Consider the following 19,723-nt stretch of genomic DNA (forward strand, 5'->3'; position numbering starts at 1 on the left):
GGGGTGGGTGGATGATACCCTCCAATGCTGCCAGGTTGGTAAAAGATCTGACAATCTTAAAGATTTCTTTTACAGAGTTTCCTGAGCTCTCTATGCAGTTAGTCAGGTATTCTCTCATTGCCCTCCGCAATGACTTAATTCAGTGCCTCCTTATACAAATCCAGCGCTATAACCTTTTGCATATCCTCTTTTCCAAATTTAGTTCAACGGAGAAGCAGGGGGCAGGTGGTGATGTTCTCGCGGAGGTGCCTGACCTAAGTGGAGCCACTGAATCTAGAGTGGTTGTAATCCATAAGTTAAAAAAGGAGGAGTGTCTGTCAAGATCATCTGACAGCTATGGCTCTGTTGCCTGTAAGGTAGACCCCAATGTATCTATATTCATCTTTTTCCAATTTCTCTTTAATTCACTTCACTTTCTACTAGGCGATTGCTTTGTCCCCAAGTCAACAGAGAAAGAAAATGGTCCGTCCAAACTAAACAAAGGGGTCCTCCACCTCCAGATCATGGATATTAGAAAAGATTGGATCTAATGTGTGTCCTCCCTTTTGAGTAGGAGAAGTGACAAACTGATTGAGGTTGACACCGTTAAGAGTCAAAATTAGGTGAGAAGCCTGGGTGCAACATGTCATCGACATGTAAGTTAAAATCTAGTACGGTAAAGTTGGCAAAGTGTAGAGACAACTGGGCAATGGTATTACACAGTTCTGGCGTAAGGGTATGAGGGCAGTCTGGTGGCCTATGTAGCAATAGCCCTGCAAAGGAGCAGTCTGGCGAGATATTAATGCAGAAGAATAAACCATCAATGTTGCCTAATTTATTCAGTTTCGATGTAGAGATCTCCAGGAGTCCTTCAAAATAACAGCCATTCCTCCCCCCCTCCTATCACAATTCCGAATGGCGCACAGGATTTGGAAACTGGGGGTATAGTCAGGGTTAGGTCTGGATTGGAGTCCTACTTAATCCATGTTTCCGTTAGGAACATCAGGTCCCATGATTTATCCATCAGAGTCACCCATATGTCATCAGCATGTTTAGGTAGAGATCTATGGTTGATCAAGCAAGCTCTTACCCTTGTGTCTTTCACATTAGAAAATTCAGTTGATGCTCCCTCCCCCCCCTCTGACCTGTCACGAGTATTGAATTCAAAACTACACTCTTGGCAGCGATACTCAGAGTCCATATTTCAAGTTTACGCAAGGTGTGCCTGAGCATGAGTTAACCCTTAAGGCCACAGACCATATTCTGGTCTTACCACCTGCAATGTGACCAGAGTGGCTGGCGCTGGCCGTGGACGGGCACAGACGGGCTTGTCTTTGGCTGGTTGCATTAAGTAGGCCCCGGGGAGCCAGTCACCAAGAGCTAGACAAAATGGCATCTCAAATGTGTCCCTGCCCCTGGAGGAAAGATGGTGCTAGGCACGGGAGCCGACAGCAGGAAGACTAAGCTTGTGCCCACTTTCACGGGTGAGCACAGGAATTTGGCTAAAATTGTTCAAAACTGTATATAAATCTCAGTAAATTCATTGCACACCCTGCAACACGCAGAAATGCACTGCCACAATAGCCCTCTGCCGAGCAAGTACACACAATGATCAAAACTCGAGTTAAAGTAATAGAAGCAAGAAGGTCAACTGCTTACTCGCATAGCAGTCCTTCAAACTGATTTCTTGGAGCTTGTAGTGCTGGTTCCCATGTGCCCCTTTTCTCTGCCTTTTTCCCCATCTCTGATTCTTTTTCACCTCCTCCTCCTCGACCTCTTCCTCTTCCCCGGCCTCTGTCCCGCTCCCCTGCCTCTGGGTTTCTCTATTGGTGTTCCTCTTGTTGTCTGCCGGCCCGATATAGAAGCCGGTACTCATCTAAAAAAGTAGCCGGCTTCCCACTTCGGTCGCTCCCAGAAGTGCCAGACGTGTTGTTGTCATTGTCACTTGTAGTTGCCGGTTCTGACAGGGATGCCTCCAATGCCTTGGAGGGTACTACAGGACCAGAGGTTTGAAACTTGAAAACATAGTCATATTTGCAGCTAAAGGGTAGGATTCCTCCGCTTTCATAATGCTCACAGTCTTTGTGCTGTCTGGTTCTGTTACCTTCAATCCCTGGTGCAGATGCGGCTGCTATCCAGGTTTTTTAACTAAAAAATGCTTTGGGTAAGGTGGTCAGTATATATTTTTTTTACTCAAAGCTGACCAAAGGGCCAGCAGTGGTACCTCTAATGGCTGTATAGCTCTTGCCATTTTGCTGATGGTCATGTGGTTCAGATGGCTAGCAGCAATGTTTTATTACTAAAGGGTCCAGTTTAACACGGAGTCCAGTACGCCTGATTAGAATATCTGCCTGATATGTTTCATTATGTGAGTAAATCTGTTACCACCTCAGGTTCTTCTTCTGGAAGTAGTCTCTCCTTGGACTCAGAAAAGGAGTACCAAACAGGACAACAGAGAAGAGGGAGGAGATGGAACCGGCATGGTTTGTTCCCCCCTAAGCACCATTTGGGAATCCCCCACAAGGTGATAACTTGTGGGGCTGACCCCCTAGCTTTGGTCCATCCTCATTCGTACACCCACAGAACATTCCTTGGTTTTACTCTACACACGAATGAGAGGCAGAAGCAAGAGAAAGGGTGTCTTGTGGCAAGGCAGGGAAACCCAACAAAGAACTGCATCCACAAAAGAACAAACCCCGAATACGAGCAGGACTTGAATAGCCACAAGAACATAACTATACATTTCAGTGAGCGTACCTTGACTAATATAGAAAAGAAAGTCCTTAATAAAGGGCTCAGCTTCGTACCCACCCTAGAGTCAACATATTCAAACTGAAGTCAGAACTCGCTGAGTGCCTTCTTCAAGTAAGACTCAAGGTTTTCTTTAGAGATCATCTCTGTGAGGAACAGTCTGACACCACACCGATCTCATCCAAAATCTAACTTTACCCCTCTTTCCTTTAGAAAGGCACCAGAAGTGCTGGCGTTTGAAAAGGCAGTGAATAGGGGCATTGACTTCCAAAACAGTGACCATCGTGAGCACTTTTGCAACACCTCAAAGGAAGAAATGAGAGTCCTAAAGAAACTCACAAGTGATGAGTCAATAGTATTTAAACCAGAAGATAAGGGTAATGCGATTGTGATCCTCCCTAGGATTATGTACAAGGCAGAATGTCTTAGATTCCTCAACACCCTAACTACAAGCTTCTCTCAAAAGACCCAAAATCTGAAATACAGGAGGAGATAGCTTTCCTGGCATCACGGGGAATTGACAATGGGCGGATCACCAAACATGAATCTGAGTTCCTGATCCAAAAGGAACCCAACGTATCAAACTTTTATGTACTACTGAAGGTACACAAAAACAAATTCCTACCCCCCCCCCCGCTCCTGCTAGAGATCGCGGGTCACCCGATCAATAATTTCGCCACTTCTGGCTTCGGGCCCATATACTTTACTTTATCATATACATTGATCAGGTGACCACACAATCTACTACCAATAATTGTGAGTTCCTTTTCGATTTATTTCCAGTGTACCCAACTTACCATCCACCGTTATGGGTACCTATGACCACGATGGGTCAGGGAGCTAGCTGTAAAGGAAAGGCAGCAAAATACAAACCCAACTTTTATACTTTATTTTATGAAATGACCACGGACAACTGGAAGTTTTGTAAAGTTTATCTTAAATTCAAATAAAGGGCAGTCATACAGCTTTATCATAAAAATACTAGTGCGACAGGGAACCCGCTAAGTGAGAGGAAAACTAAGATAAGGGGCAAGGTGAACACGCTATAAATCTGAGTTACTTAGTCAGTTTTCGAGAGAACCAAGACCATATCAGGAAGTTGCAAACTGCAATACAGAAAATGATTTCTAAAAGGTAGGGTAACATAGGAACACGCTATGAAATCAAATGCAAATGACTTTATGAAATGCAATGGTTGCAGGAGAAAGCATGGAAAATTTATTCACGTGCAAAGGTATGTCTTTATTGAAGCAAAGACAGAAAAATAGAAAGGTGCAGTTTTAAGAATTTCAGAGCAATATTTACCTAGACTGGTGTGAAAACCAACCCTGGCCACGGGTCAGTTAAGGACAGGAAAACCCTCAAGGAAGGATAACCCTCAGTGGGACAGCAGGTGCAGAAGGGACACCCCAGGACAGGACAGGAAACCCAGATTCGGATCAGGACAGGACCACCAGGACACGACCAGCACCCGCAGTTCTGAAGCAACGCCTGCGCTCCACCCTCTCTGCAGCTATCAGTCAGGACCCCGATTGGGTCAGCGAATTCCCCAGCAAAGTGCTCCGCCAGCACTTAAGGTTCAGTAAAACCTTCAGAGTCTATGGTCAAGTTTCGGACAGAGAGCTCCGCAGCACCTCTGTATCAAGTCACCTATTGAGTGCGTTGGGTCAGTGACAGGTCAGCTATTCAGACAAGTCGGACAAATTCTCTAGTTAAACCTAGGCTAGATATACTGTTTTGGGACAGGGTACCACCCCCCAATGTTGCAAAGTGTCAGAATCCCCAAATTTCGATTGGTCCTAAAGTAGGATTTGGTTAACACACCAATCAGAACAGACTATTCTAAGGCCTAATTTGCATCCTAAGGTGCCGCCTAGCAAGATTGGGGTTCCCACGAGAAGTCGCACGGAATACAATGAAAACTTATACATTTGTTACAATATAGGAACATTTGCTCCATCCTCCTGGGTCAGAGCTAATTCTCCCAGGAGCATCTCGACTGTGGCTGCCAGCTGGCTGAGTTCCACGGTCCAAGTTTGTCTGTGGTCTCGCATCTTGAGCATGCGCAGAAAGGACCTTCAAAATGGCTCACGACCCATTCGGACCCCCATTTCCCGTGATACATGAAAAGTAAGCGAAAACAAATTAGTACATAAAATAAATGAATGTACTTTGTCATGATGTCGTACTTTAGTTTCATCATTATAAAAATATACTATGCATTAATGATAAGTGCAACGAACAATGTCACAAGAGCAGCAGCACAAGGCTTCACCATGTTAACACAGAGATGCGCCATCTTGTGGCTATTACGCATGCGCACCCTTTCCCTCCAAAACTATTTCTAAGAGTAGTCACGTGAGTGTGACTGACGCATGCGCAGAAGAGGAAAGTCAAGCAGCGGCCATTTTAGGGACATGAATTAATCGTATTAGTAGAACACATAGGCAAGCTTCTCTAGCATACATATATATCGGAAATAAAAGATATTAGTAAAACGTACAATTCGTTACGAGGTTACAACTGTTTCGAGGTTCATGAATCGAGCAAGTCGCGATGCGAAATCTTGCTCTATCAATCCCCTCTTTGATGATATTTACTATCATCACAAAAAATGGAACCAGATGCCAACTTTCTTTCACACCTTGTACATTTCTATCTCTTCCAACAGGCGATTCAGTTTCTCTTTCTCATTTTTGGTAGGGTGAGAATTTTTCACCTTTTTATAAATCTGATTATTCATTTCTTCCAATTCAAGCTCATCCGCACTTCGTTTCACTCCTCTCGCATTCACTTGGTATTTCTTTCGGTGTTTGCGACATTTGCAACAGACGAATATGAGAAATAGGATAAGACCTATCACTCCAATTGGCATCAGTACCTTTAACAATAAGCTTTTACCTAAACTAGCAAACCAATGACCTACATTGGAGAGACCATCAACCAGTCTCTTCCAGGCACTGTCAACCTTGAGTGGTTTGAGTTCCTTTTCCAAATTAGTAATGTTTTTCACATATCTTTTGAGCTGTACGCTCTTGTCCGGAATGTAAGTGCAACAATGTTGCGCCTTCAACATCCGGCAGACTCCGCCCTCTTTTGCTAATAAGGTGTCAAGAGCAAGTCTGTTTTGCAAAACCATTGATCTGATCGCAACCATTTCGGTATTGACCAGCAGAAATCCATGAGCTGTGTCAGTAGACAACACATCCACTATTGTGGATAATTTGCAAATTCTGTGAGTGTTCAGAACCACTCCCACTCCAGGTATCGGTGCACTAAAAATACTACCCATTATTTCACCTACGCTTTCTCTTTTACTACGCACTAAGCCATTAGTATTTTCACTGCTTCCAGCAATTTCATTCACATGGTATATTCTCGGGAAAACAATGCCAAAATAGCAGCTTCCATACCAGTGATCCGGCAATTTGAAATAAGCCTTGTCTCCACATATATAATAAATTCCAGGAAACACAGGCTCTGACCCATTTTTGAATCCCCAACCTCCAATTACCTTATAATTGTGCTCACATTGACTGGAACCAATGAAAATGTTATTATAATAACTAGTCTTCTCGCGATGAAGACAGAGTTTCCCTTTCTTCTCGAAATCCAGCAACAAAGCAGGCCCTGCCCCGCCATTTGAGGTGCTTTCCATGTTTTCAGCCCATTTAGGTGTTTTCTGCCTTTTGTCATTTGCCTTCCTTTGGAAACTCTCCCTTCTCTTCTCTGCCATGTTTAAAAATATCTTTTCTTGTTCATGTAATGTACAGGTCAAGTTCTCTCTGTGTGCTTCAGCTATGTCTATATTACCTATAGTCAGAAAATAGTCTCCCATATATCGTATTACGTCACTTTTGGTATGTACAGGATTCAGATTTCCACGAATAGGAAGTTCAGAAAAGATCACGTCATTATTAGAATAATAGTACTGTAAAGGTCCTCTTTTGTAAAATAAGCTTGCTAAAATACTACAGGAGATTCCATAGGTCAGAGGTAGGTGATGATATGTCACGCCTTCAGCCACAGAAGTAGGTAGCTTCATGCAGACATAGCAATCTTCTATTTCCATAGTTTCTACATAATGCACTAACAAATTTGCGAAAACATTTAAGTGTGTCTTGTTTCTAACTCCGTGGTAATGTAGTCCTTCCTCATCTGATGCTTCTAAGTCTCGTTTTGTCTGTCTGAGTGCTTTCTCACGTCTTTCTACACTTCGTGTTGTCAGTTCTTCAGTGTCAGGAGTCTGGGTAGGGTCAATATTAGTATTTTTGCTAACCATAAAAGGAATGAAAACTGTTAATCCTATCCAAATTAATATACCTATAACTATACTACATATACACACTTTGCAGCATGTTTTGCAACAACTGCGGCTAGGTCTACCACTCACGTTTGAATCAGACATTTTGGCTCAGAAGGAAATTTTAACCCCTCTTTGCAGCTTTTCCCAGGTAATTTTATTGCTGACCAATTTCACGGAGGTTCTTCCTCTTCCTCTGCAGAGTAATCAGTAATCTGTTCTCCGTCGCTTTCGTCAGTAATATCAAGATCCTCAAAGTTTTCCAAAATTAAGTAGGTCCACTCCGGATCCTTGTATTTTTCGTTTTGTCTTTTTATTCTTTCACTCCTTCTCTTGGAGTTATCTTCAGGTATTTCTGTAATTCGGGGACTTCTTCTTATGTCTGCAAGTTTCTCTTGGACTGTTTTTATTCTTAATTTTAGTCTCTTAATATACCTTGGCTCAATGTGCTTCATTTTCTTGAGTCTTTTAGCTGGCACTGTTATTTGGCTTTCTTCTAATGTCCTTTTATTTTCACTTGTTTGTGGCACTTCAATTTCTGTCTTCTCCCTTTCTGTCTGACTAGTCCCAGGTCTTGTATCTATTTCTTCTGCCTGGTTACTAAGCTGGCCTGGTTCAGGTGTATTTTGTGTTTCACTTTCAAATGTCTCTGTTTCTATGTCCTGAACATGTTCTCCTAGTTCTGTCTGACCCTGCTCGAGCTCTTCGATCCTTTGGTTTTCTTCTGCTCGAACTATTACACTATGTCTAGTCAGTCCCTTTTCGATATCAGGAGTCTGTGGAGGAGTATCGATCACTTGTTCTGTCCCTGTCTGACCTTCTTCTCCGTCCTCAGATTTGATGTGAATCTCAATGGTCTGAGGGTCTTCGCCTGTGCCTTGCTCGTCCTCTCTATTCTACTCTCTGTCTTCTCTTATTCGCTCTCTTGTTCTCAGTGGATCTCCAGTAAGATCTATTATGGGTATCCAATCCTCTGGCCAAATCCTTTGCAGCTCGTCATCAGCTACTTTCGGACCAACGTCTGTGGGATCCTCGGCAGTACTGGTGCTTGGCCGTACGTCATCAACTACCTCTGGACCATCGCCTAAAGGACCCTCAACGAGACTGGTGCTCGGCCGTCTGTTATCAGCTACTTCAGGACCAACGTCTGTAGACCCCTCAGCTGGACAACCTTCAGCTCCAGGCTCCTCGTCTGGTATCACCTTCTGGGTATGGCTGGCATGGATCCACTTGGGAACGCCTGCACACTTCACTGCTGTCGTCGTTACCAGGATTACTTGGCGCTTTTTCCCCCACCTTGGCTCAAGGCAACTTGAACGAGTATGCTTCTTTATCTTAACCCAGTCACCAGGAACCAATTTGTGAACTGGAGTTGTCGGGTTGGCGACGGCGTCTGCCCCAATCTGGCGAGAGATAGAACGCACTTGGTCACCCAGTTGCTTGCAGTATTCAAGTACCAAATCATCAGAAATGCTTAACAGTTTGTATCCTGGTACCCATGCTTGTCTCATCACTCTTCCCATCAATATCTCATGGGGGCTCAGGCCTGTTCTTCGATCTGGAATGCTTCTGAGTCCCATCAGAACAAGAGGCAAGGCATTTATCCAGTTCAAGCCAGTAGAATCACATATTTTTGCCAATCTATTTTTTATAGTACCGTTTATCTGTTCTACCACTCCAGAAGCCTCTGGATGATATGCACAGTGCAGCTTTTGTGTGATCCCAAATGCTTTACAAAGCTGGGCCAAAATTTCATTCTGAAAATGTCCGCCTCTATCTGAGTCAATAAAGACTGGAACCCCGAATCTAGGTATCAACTCTTTTAGTAGGAGCTTAGCTACTGTTATGGCGTCATTCTGTGGGACAGGGTAAGCTTCCACCCACTTTGAAAATAGGCAGACAATGACAAGGACATACCTTTTTCCCTCACAACGAGGCATGGTAATGAAATCAATTTGTATTCTCACAAAGGGACCCCCTGATCTCCCAATTTTCATCAGTTCAACTTCTGTTTTCTTGCCAGCGTTGAACTGCTGACAGGACAAGCACCTCTGGCAGAGAGATTCTGCTACCTTCCTGAATTTCTTGTTGTACCAAGTCTGTTGAAATACCAAAACCATGGCGTCCCTCCCAATGTGTGATCCCGCATGTATCAATCGAGCTATTGGGGCAAGCAGGTGTCTTGGTAACACAGGCATACCATTTGGGCCCACCATGACACCATCCTCACGTCTCGGTTTACAACCTTGTTCTTTCCATTTCTCTTTCTCTTCTCAGGGCGTCACATGCTGCCATTCTCTCACTTCATCCCAAGTAGGCACTTCTTCAAACATTCTAAGTTGGCAGCTGTTTCCAACCCCACCCCGATTGGGATTTATTCTCAGTCGATCCATAGCACATTGTTTTGCCACCCGATCAGCGAAATCATTTCCCAAAGATACAGGGTCAAGGCCCTTCTTATGAGCAACACATTTGACCACTGCCAATTCTTTTGGTAATTGGATTGCCTCTAAAAGGTCTTGGACAACTTTTCCATTCTGAATGGGGGTACCTGAAGAAGTCAGGAATTCTCTTTGTAGCCATAATTGGCCAAAGTCATGCACAACCCCGTAACAGTACTGACTATCAGTATACACTGTTACTTTTTTGTCTTTTCCCAATTTGCAAGCTCTTATCAGGGCGATCAATTCAGCTACTTGTGCAGACTTTACTCCAAATAGATAAGATGCTTCTTCAATTTTGCCTAACGTGACCACAGCGTAGGCAGCACTTAGGCCTCCTAGTTCATGTCTTAGGCATGAACCATCCACGAACCATTCCACATCATGTACAGGCAAAGGAGTTTCTTTGATGTCTGGCGAGGTTTGGTACTGAACTCTGTCAGGTCAATGCAGTCATGCTCATTATCTCCCTTATCTTCCATTACCATTGAGTCAGGGAGTAGAGTGGCAGGGTTTAAAATGTTACATCGGGTAATAACTATATTTGCAGCCCCCATGAGAATCCTCTCATATTTAGTCAGCCGACTAGGGGTGAGATACTGAGTTTTTGTACAAGTCAATAGTATCACAACTGCATGTGGAACATATACAGTTACAGGATGTCCCATAATGATAGACTCACTTTGTTCTAAACTGGTGCAAGTTGCAGCTACTGCTTTTAGACATCCAGGTAGTCCAGCAGCCACTGGATCCAAAGTGGCAGAAAAATATGCCACAGGCCTTCTGGTCAACCCATGCTCCTGAGTCAGGACTGACAATGCACAATTGTCACGAGTGTCACAGAATAAGCCAAACTCCTTGGAGTAGTCAGGCATTCCCAGAGCAGGGGCTGTACACAGACAATTTCGCAACTGTGTGAAAGCTGTTAGGCTCTCGTCATTCCATTCAACTGGGTCCTTTGCTCCTTTCTTTGTCATTTGTATCAAAGGCTTTGCAAGAACTGCAAATCCCACAATCCATTGCCTGCAATAACCTACAACTCCGAGGAACATTCTGATTTCTTTCTGAGTACGGGGTAACTGCATATTTTGAATTATTCTGACTCTCTCTGAGGTGACTTTTCTGATACCTTTTTCTATCTGGTGTCCCAGATATTTCACTGATTTCGAACAGAACTGTAATTTTTCAGGGGCCACTTTATGTCCCTTTTCACTCAGGTGATTCAGTAGGGCAATGGTGTCAACCACGCAATCCCTATGGCTTTTAGACGCCACCAATAGGTCGTCAATGTACTGTACCAGAACAGATTTTCCAGGTAAGACTAAAGTTTCAAGGCATTTTTTCAAGATCTGATTAAAGATAGAGGGGCTTTCTGTGTACCCCTGGGGGACCCTGTTCCAGACATACACGTTACTGTTGAAAGCAAATGAGAAAAGAAATTTGCTGTCTGGATGCAATGGGATCGAAAAGAAAGCATGACATAGGTCTATCACAGTGAACCATTCAGCATCCCAGGGAATCGGATACAGGATGACTGCTGGGTTTGGGACAATGGGACAGCAAGGAACCACAATTTTGTTTACCTTTCTCAGGTCCTGCACTACTCGGTACTTGCCACTAGGCTTCTTAATGCCCATAATGGGTGAATTACACGGGCTACTCATTACTTCCTGTATGATGTTTGCTTCTAGCAATTTCTGTATTTCAATAGCAACACCTGCTCTCACTTCGGCACTCATTTTGTAAGGCTTAGTGTTAGGGTAAACTGCATTTTCTTTCATTGTTATCTGTATTGGATCTATATTCTTCATCAACCCTACATCCTTTCCAGTAAAGTCCCACACTTCTGACTTCACTGTCTGCTGGAGTTCTTCAGGTAAGTCCTGTATAGTCATTCGTTTTATTTCTGAGTCAGGTCTAATTAGCATTAGCTTGTAGATACCGTCTTCATCTGGGGTTTGAATTTCGACGCCCTTTGGTGTGCAAAAGATGGTACAATTCATTTTGCACAGCAAATCACGTCCCAGCAAATTTACCGGACTGGTATCGCAGACAAGAAATCTGTGCATTTGTTTAAAGTTTCCAATTGAGATCTCCATGGGCTCGGTAACAGGTGTACTAATTAATTGATTAGATACTCCTACTACTTGGATTGCTTCTCCCGAGAGGGGTAGGTTTGGAACGTCCACTGTTCTCACAGTAGAACGGGTAGCACCAGTGTCCAATAGAAAGGTGACATCATTTCCATCAACCTTTCCTTCAATGTATGGCCCTGACTGGTTTACCGGCAAGGAGGCGCCAAGTACGCACTCCTCGTCCTCCCCTCTCAGGCCCCGTCAGTATTGGTCATCACAGAAAAAGGTGTCCAACAAATACTGCGAAGTTGCTGTATTTCTATCCTCATTGCCTCCCCAGACTTCTACATCATCACCCTGTGGGGACCTCCCTTTAAATATAGGCTTTGGCGCTCGAGGCACTTGAATCGTTTTTACCTGCTGCTGGGTCTTTCTTTGCTTTTCATTCTGCGTCTGTGGAATTAAATCAGGTGTTTGGGCATTATCATTTTGTAAATACGGACACTCGTCTCGCCAATGTCCAATTTCTCCGCACTGATGGCAGGGAAATTTCTTTTTCGCTTCCTCTCTATTCATTTTAGGTCGGGGCTTTCCTCCATTCCCTCCCCCAGGACCTTGGTTCTGAGTAACTTTATTTAATTTACTCAGTTGCTTTTCTTGCTGTTCTGCGAGCTTCACTTGAGCCCACATCACCTTTTCCTTCAGGGCCTTTTTCTTTTCTGCCATTTCGTCCTCACAGTACTTTGCGTACCGTAGGACCTCATCTATCTTTTTGGTATGCCAACAGATTTTATTATCCTTTATCCACTGACAAATTTCGGGTCTTAAACCGTTTACAAACCTGTAAATGAAGTGGGTCATGTCCTTCATCTCGATGTTATCTATACCACTGTATGTTTTAAATACCTGCAACAGCCTTTCATAAAAAGAATGCACTGTCTCATCTCTTTCTTGCGTGGTCCTATCTATCTTGGTCCAATCAGTTTCCTTTGCAGGCACTTTTATTTTCAAATGTTGAATTACCTGTTCATACTTCCTCATCACTTCCTTTGATGGTTCCCCTGTTTTGTCATCTCTCGGGTATTCCTCACTAGGCCAGGCGATGGCTATTTTACACTCAGTCCACAGATCTACAGGGACCACTATGTCGAAGAACCCATCCAAGTCTTTCCATAGGCATTTCTGCACTTTTACGAATCTCTCTACCTGCCGGTACCAGTCGACCGGTTTTTCTCGTAATTTTGGGAAGTCATTTGTAAAGGACACAATATCCTGACGGGACCACGGGACGTGTACATATTTTCCCCCTGGTACTTCACGCATAGGGCATAACTGTTCTGGCTTTTCAGCTTCTCTTAGAGCGAATTCGGGAGTTACCTGCCTAGACCTGGCCTCATCTTTCTTCCTAGCCCATCTGGCTTTCCATTTTTCCACGTCTCCCCATTTCTGCAACACTGTCAATAGTTCCTTGACCTGTGCCTTTTTCCCTGACACATTCAGGTTTTCCAAATCTTTGTCTGAAAATTCTGCTCGGTAGGGTTTCTGCAAGAGTTTCGATTTTGAAATGTCTATTCCCATACTAGCAGCAGTATCGGTCAATTTTTCATGAAGTACTCGGACATTGCGGGTAAGACTTTTGCACATAAACAACAGCTCTTCTTCAGAGTAGGTATTTAATCTGTCTAATCCCACGTTTCCTGCCATTAATTCTTCTATTTCTACTCTCAGTTTGTAGAGGTCTAAAGGTTTTGTTTGCGAAGTTTGTTTCTCTAATTCTTGACTCCATCTTTCAATTTCTTCAGGTGTAACCAAAGTGACACTTCTAGTACCTGAAGTCGATTCCATTTGAATCTCCCTCGCATTGAAAGGATTATGTCTTTTCTGCATTCTTTTCCCTGTATTTCTAATGGGCAGATCCATCAGTGAGACTTCAGATTCACACTCACTCGTCTGTTCATCTACAATTAATGGTACTGGTCTGGGTTGTGCTATTACGGGAGTAATGACTGGAGGTTTTGGACGTTCATGCCGATCCCCGTACAATGAAACTACGGGTCCGATGGTTACTGGGATTGTCAATGCTTCAGGACTGGTATTTAACTGGGTCATTTTCTGAATGATCTCAGCTCTCTGTTTTGCTAGAACCTCCCGCTCCTTTTCTTCCAGTAATCTCTCTATGGATTTGTCATGTAACACCTGCGGGGTTAGTGTGGGAGCATAACTTGGGGCAGTGGGATGAGTCTCACTAGGTCCTTCACCATAATTTGTTCTTGGGAATAAACTTCCTGTACCTAGGGATCTTCGTTCTTCCTCATACTGTGACTGTAATAATGGCATTCCTGAACTTGAGGGTCTCATCTCGCCTCCGTAGGGAGGTCGAGAACAAAAATCTCCTTCACGGGAATATCCTGTCTCCCCACTAGCTGACATTCTGGGGTATATGTTTCTGGTATCTACTGGTCCTAGACTCTCGGTATAGGGAGGAATGTGGTAACCCCCTCCTACACTTGCGGACCTAACTTCTTCCTGAGGAGGAAGTCTTTGGGAAATATCTCCTGTACTGGAAGGTCGATGTCCCTCATTATAAGGAGGCGGACTTCTCGTACATAGGTCATCTAATAATTCATCATCCGACTCTCCGATGGGTACCCAATGTTTAGACTTTTCCAACCGTTTCTGTCCCCCAGAAGGATCATCTGCTGGCATCATGGGAAACAATCCCTCCACTATCATATTCTGCCTCCACTGTTTCATTTTTTTAGCTCGTGCTTCCTGCTTCAACTTTGGATAAAATTTAGTTAACCCTTTATCCATCCGTGGCTTATCTCTTTCGAAAGCCTCGATTTCCCATTCCTCTAGCGCTTCATACTGCGTTAATCTAGGTCTGGGATGTAAATCATTCATTCGGGTCCTCAAATTAAATAGAATTCTGCTGTTAAATGTTCCATCTAACGGAAAAGCCAATACTCCGTCATCTTTCGTGTATTTCACCCAATTCTCCAACCATACACATGTGTTGTACCCTTTATCGAACATCATGAAAGATGCGGGAGTGTTGGGTTGCGGTATGACAACACCTTCTCTAGTTTTAATCGGCTTGTCCTTTTTGAAATAATTCTTCACCTTATTTACAAGAGATACTTTTCTCTTAGTTCCGTACATAATGTCGTTTTTAACTCCTTTCCACTGATCGTTCTCAAATCCCATATGCCGTGGATCAGGTCTGGTATGCGGTCTATACGAATGCCACATACGATTTTTACGAGTGACTTGTTTACAAACCACTTCCAATCCGAGTGCGTCTTTTATTTTCGTGCGACCAATGAAATGCACGAGTTCAAATAATCTCGACCAATGGGTGCGCGGCCCTTTCGCGAGACAGTTCCCACGCTCCGGCGCTCGCCCCTCCTTTACAATTCCAGCTCCGCTACCAGCCCGCTGCGCCTATCAATCTCCGCGCGGCACAGAGTGACGTCAGAGCAGCTTCGCGACTGACTCCCTCCTTCACAAGGTAACGGAAACTTTCTTTCTTTCTAAAGTGCTTAACGCTTGGTTATTTTACAACGAATACACATTCGCCACCGTGCTCAAGTGTCTAGACAGGAAAGAATTAGTTTCACTACAGGTAAACTACTTCCATTTACCTTTCACTCACTGCGGATAGATCTCTTCTGCCTACCCTTCACTCTAGCATTGGAGAACCTGCTACTTCCCTAGTCTCATCCACTTCTCCGGGATATACCTGAGACTAAGGTTTCCCCCGCGAACCCCTTTGCTTTCACGCAAGCTCCGATGAACCCGCTACTCTTCCGATGTGACCCTGACTAGGTTACGCCACAATGGGAATTTTGCCAATGAACCTCGTTACTAACATTTATTCAATAACCCGTTCAGAAAAAAACCCTAGTTAGTGCTTCCAGTTCTGCCTAACCTGCACCAACCTTCCTTAGAGCAGGTGACCTCAAAGCGAATGGATTCTATTCACCACTCGCTATTCAATTCCCCGGAGATTCTTAACAACATGCAAGACGTTTTACGTACGAATGGATTAATACATATAACAGTATGATAAGAAGAATAACAATTTTAAAACATTTCATAATTTTTCAAAGTAAACGATTTTCAAGTGAGTGATCAATATCCCTTGAAGCACCTACTCTTATAGCAGCATCCGACTTGGCTAGACTAACTAGTCCTACCTATCCTTTAACTAGTCCCTAACCATCCTCTGCTACCAGAAAATTACTGCTAGAGATCGCGGGTCACCCGACCAATAATTTCGCCACTTCTGGCTTCGGGCCCATATACTTTACTTTATCATATACATTGATCAGGTGACCACACAATCTACTACCAATAATTGTGAGTTCCTTTTCGATTTATTTCCAGTGTACCCAACTTACCATCCACCGTTATGGGTACCTATGACCACGATGGGTCAGGGAGCTAGCTGTAAAGGAAAGGCAGCAAAATACAAACCCAACTTTTATACTTTATTTTATGAAATGACCACGGACAACTGGAAGTTTTGTAAAGTTTATCTTAAATTCAAATAAAGGGCAGTCATACAGCTTTATCATAAAAATACTAGTGCGACAGGGAACCCGCTAAGTGAGAGGAAAACTAAGATAAGGGGCAAGGTGAACACGCTATAAATCTGAGTTACTTAGTCAGTTTTCGAGAGAACCAAGACCATATCAGGAAGTTGCAAACTGCAATACAGAAAATGATTTCTAAAAGGTAGGGTAACATAGGAACACGCTATGAAATCAAATGCAAATGACTTTATGAAATGCAATGGTTGCAGGAGAAAGCATGGAAAATTTATTCACGTGCAAAGGTATGTCTTTATTGAAGCAAAGACAGAAAAATAGAAAGGTGCAGTTTTAAGAATTTCAGAGCAATATTTACCTAGACTGGTGTGAAAACCAACCCTGGCCACGGGTCAGTTAAGGACAGGAAAACCCTCAAGGAAGGATAACCCTCAGTGGGACAGCAGGTGCAGAATGGACACCCCAGGACAGGACAGGAAACCCAGATTCGGATCAGGACAGGACCACCAGGACACGGCCAGCACCCGCAGTTCGGAAGCAACGCCTGCGCTCCACCCTCTCTGCAGCTATCAGTCAGGACCCCGATTGGGTCCGCGAATTCCCCAGCAAAGTGCTCCGCCAGCACTTAAGGTTCAGTAAAACCTTCAGAGTCTATGGTCAAATTTCGGACAGAGAGCTCCGCAGCACCTCTGTATCAAGTCACCTATTGAGTGCGTTGGGTCAGTGACAGGTCAGCTATTCAGACAAGTCGGACAAATTCTCTAGTTAAACCTAGGCTAGATATACTGTTTTGGGACAGGGTACCACCCCCCAATGTTGCAAAGTGTCAGAATCCCCAAATTTCGATTGGTCCTAAAGTAGGATTTGGTTAACACACCAATCAGAACAGACTATTCTAAGGCCTAATTTGTATCCTAAGGTGCCGCCTAGCAAGATTGGGGTTCCCACGAGAAGTCGCACGGAATACAATGAAAACTTATACATTTGCTACAATATAGGAACATTTGCTCCATCCTCCTGGGTCAGAGGTAATTCTCCCAGGAGCATCTCGACTGTGGCTGCCAGCTGGCTGAGTTCCACGGTCCAAGTTTGTCTCTGGCCTCGCATCTTGAGCATGCGCAGAAAGGACCTTCAAAATGGCTCACGACCCATTCGGACCCCCATTTCCCGTGATACATGAAAAGTAAGCGAAAACAAATTAGTACATAAAATAAATGAATGTACTTTATGTCATGATGTCGTACTTTAGTTTCATCATTATAAAAATATACTATGCGTTAATGATAAGTGCAACGAACAATGTCACAAGAGCAGCAGCACAAGGCTTCACCATGTTAACACAGAGATGCGCCATCTTGTGGCTATTACGCATGCGCACCCTTTCCCTCCAAAACTATTTCTAAGAGTAGTCACGTGAGTGTGACTGACGCATGCGCAGAAGAGGAAAGTCAAGCAGCGGCCATTTTAGGGACATGAATTAATCGTATTAGTAGAACACATAGGCAAGCTTCTCTAGCATACATATATATCGGAAATAAAAGATATTAGTAAAACGTACAATTCGTTACGAGGTTACAACTGTTTCGAGGTTCATGAATCGAGCAAGTCGCGATGCGAAATCTTGCTCTATCACTCCGAAGACCAATTTTGAGACCTTTGGTGAAATGTATGCCTACTGGCCTCAAGGATACATAAAATATGTTTAACCTCATAAAGGACATACTTTTTTTATCAAAATAGGGATATACTCCTTAGCCTAGGCATTGTATATCTGTAGACCAATAGTCCGCAGGAGGTCACCCTTGAGGAGATAGACAAAATCTTGAAGGAGACAGTGTGGGAATCAATGACCCCATGCAAGGTTATGGTTTACTTGGCACATATAGCCCTAACTTGGAAAGTTTTTGAGCACAAAGGAGATTTCTTCTTACAAGGGCATGGGACATCCATGGGGAGCACATTCGCTCCTAGTTTGGCATGTCTGTATGTACACTCCTTTGAGTACATGCTTCACCCCTTCAACCCGTACAGGGAAACATCAAGTTGTGAAAACACTACATAGAAAATATGCTGATGATCTGGAAAGGGAGTAAGGAACCTGAAGTCCTTCTCACGTTGGATGAGCACACTAAACCCCCTCCCTAAGATTCATCATTACCATAGGTGGCTCGAAATCGGCCCTCTTGGACCTACTGATGTGGATCTTCTGATAATAGAAGTGTACTATAAGGAGACAGACTAGAACCATCTGCTCTGCTTCACGAGTTACCACCCCTGATCTCAATGTGAAAACCTCCCAGTAGGCCAATGTTTACGTCTGAGATATAACTGTTCAAATACAAAGGACTACACGGTCCATGCAACAAGACTAACTGAGAAACTAACAGAAAGGAAGTGTCCTCCTCATCCCATCAGAAAAACCTAATAGGAGAGCCCTAAATACCAACAGAGCAACTGCTATCCACTTTTGAAAGGACCATTCAGCTCAGATTGATCTGTGTGACATCTTTCAACCCTTAAACTTCAAAAAATTATAAACAAGAATTGGTGTATCCTGGTGTCGGGCTTAGGCTTCAGCAAACCTATGTACTCCTTCAAAAGAGCTAGCAATTTGAAAGATATACTGGTACACACACTCCCAAAGAAACTAGTAGCAGAAAATAAACAGCACTCTGGGGCATACCGCCACCAGGAGGAAATTCCGCTTACGGAAACTGTAGCGTGTGCCCCTTCATCAAGAGGATGAAGAAAGTAGATCTAGGGCTCAAATCCCCATGGAAAATGAAAGACCGGTCCAACTGCAATTTCAAGAATGTAGTGGACATCATAAGGTGCCCTTGCAATCTACTCTGTAGGGATGACCTCAAGAAGTTTTAAAACAAGAATAACGGAACACTGACGCACCATACTTTGCAAACACAATGCCACAAATCTGCCAAAACACTTCATTGAGAAGGGACACAGTGACTTGGAATAGTGCACCATTGAGAAACTGAGAAAAACTCTATCGCTGCTTCTTTTTGAGCAGAGTTTGGTGTCCAGACTCTGCACTGACATCCATTTGCTAAATGACAAGATACCCTGGGGTTACTTGTTTTCTAAAAACAATGAGAGCGAGGAAGGAGGAAGGAGGTATCCACTGGTGTAAAGGCTCATGGTATTAGGAGTGTAAACCGTGGGTTGATTTAGAATCTTGTAAAAACACTGAGAATGAATAAACACTTACATTGGTACTGGGAGTATAGACATATAAGGTATTAAATAAATTATGCCTGTTGCCCCATGTTAGGGTTGACAACACAGTGAGGCGGCGTAGCTGCTGCATACAAGTGCAACCTGCGGATAGTAGTTACTCATTACTCCTATGTTTTTTTTTATACCTGTGCACAATTTAAATAAGATATTTTTCCAATTTGTGAACATAGGGGTTTTGATCTAAAGATTCAATTGCATGTTGGCGCGTGGGACATCAGAGGGCTACTTCATGCTGTGAGGCTGGCCCATACAATATACCGTCTCCTGACAAAGCACCAATATCAGTGATGAAGCGTCCTACATGTTGACAACCATTCCTGCTACACAGCGTTCAGAGTGGCTTTGTTTTCCTAACAAGGAGACAAT

The sequence above is a fragment of the Lissotriton helveticus genome, chromosome 3_1 (assembly GCF_964261635.1).
Source record: "Lissotriton helveticus chromosome 3_1, aLisHel1.1, whole genome shotgun sequence".
Classification (NCBI taxonomy): Eukaryota; Metazoa; Chordata; class Amphibia; order Caudata; family Salamandridae; genus Lissotriton; species Lissotriton helveticus.